The 1,430-nt window shown below is 46.9% G+C and overlaps 1 long non-coding RNA gene across 1 annotated transcript; it reads left to right on the top strand.

Moving 5' to 3' along the window:
* The first annotated feature begins 286 nt into the window (after positions 1-286).
* Positions 287-1,115, top strand: LOC122194246. Its single transcript, XR_006183079.1, has 2 exons — positions 287-443; positions 684-1,115. It is a non-coding gene; the product is annotated as an uncharacterized LOC122194246 (long non-coding RNA).
* Positions 1,116-1,430: the final 315 nt, after the last annotated feature.

Genomic DNA, 1,430 nt, shown 5'->3' with positions numbered 1-1,430 from the left:
GCTCTTAATAGGTTTTAATAACAGACTCATGGCCTGGGGCTGTAGAGCGAAAAATGCAAATGACCCTCATGGCTGTTGCACAAAAGGGTGCATCCTGTTGCCACTGATGCACTGTAGTATCTCAGTGCCATTTCAGCCCAGTTGGCTTGCCTTAAAGTTCCTGGAAATCTGCACAGCCAAGCCATTTCCTTCACACATGCCTGTTACCACCCCAGATATCACTTACATTCTTCTCACTATCTGAGAAACCATGCCAAACACAGTGCCAATAAATGGCCAAGGTCAGCCTGAAAGCTGTAGTGTAGGTTTGTGTGTTCCTCTGAGATAAAGTTAGGCTCTTTCTCTATTCTCTGACAAGCATAAGCCTAATTCAAGCCTGGTGCTAGTAGGAACAGTCAGGCTGTATGAAAATGACTTCTCTGGTATTTCTGGTTCCCAAGGGGGTAAGTATCCCTGGAATGCTTTTAAGCATGGGTCAGCTAGTTTGTTGCTAACAGTCTCTGTATGTAAACGCAATGCAGTTTGCTTGCATCTGACAACAGAAAATGCCTTTTGCATTTAAAACAATGAAGTATTTTTGTTTGCGTGTTTTTACAATGTCTGTTTGTTCTTTGTACTTGCTGCCCTTTGGGAATTCTTGTAACTCCATGGCTTTTTTCCTTCCTTCCTGACCCACTGGACAGAACAAGGAGACCCTGCATGCTATGGGAGGGGCTGCAAAGCAGTTTCCAGATCGTGCCTGAGAGAAGATGGATGCAGAATACAAAATGAAGCAGCATATCCATCTCCAATATTACAAGAACCAGATGGGAAAGGTCTGGGGATTCAATGGACAGGACCCTGGTGTGCACACTGGGCAACTGCCAGCTTTGCCCTTAAGGGAATGCCAGCTAGAAAAGCAAATTTCCACACGCACCTCACTTTCCTTACCTGAATTAATGATCATGGGATGGAGAGCAGTGTGATGTGGAGAAGGTGTTGCCTCATTGCTCCCAAGATGGATTTTTACACAAAAGGATGTTATCTGCATCTCTCGTGGTGGTATAACAGGCAGTGTGTGTCCTTCTGCCTGGAGCGCTTCCATAGAACAATATGGTATTTCAATTTATGATTGACACCTTATGTTCTCCAACGTTCATACTACACATTGCCGACGGACCTGGCAGTTCGTGGTCTCACGTTTCCAAAGCAAAGAACTGCTGCCTCACTGTGCACGCACAGGGGCAGAGCAAAGCTGTATCGCAGCCTTAAGGTATTTATTACATTTCAAGCCAGTGATTTTGTAAGCCGGACGCCTTCTAAAAGGAATTTTAAGCGTGCAGCCTTGCTCTGTAACACCACGGCGCGGCGGCAGACATGTGGCAAGGCTCAGCCGTCAGCGCAGCAATCGCCCGCGTCAGCCTGCAGCCGCAATGCCGCGGCCGCCTGAC

Source organism: Lagopus leucura, unplaced genomic scaffold (genome assembly GCF_019238085.1).
Source record: "Lagopus leucura isolate 7727_CA_CO unplaced genomic scaffold, USGS_WTPT01 Super-Scaffold_73, whole genome shotgun sequence".
Lineage (NCBI taxonomy): Eukaryota > Metazoa > Chordata > Aves > Galliformes > Phasianidae > Lagopus > Lagopus leucura.
This window is presented reverse-complemented; position numbering and strand designations above follow the sequence as displayed.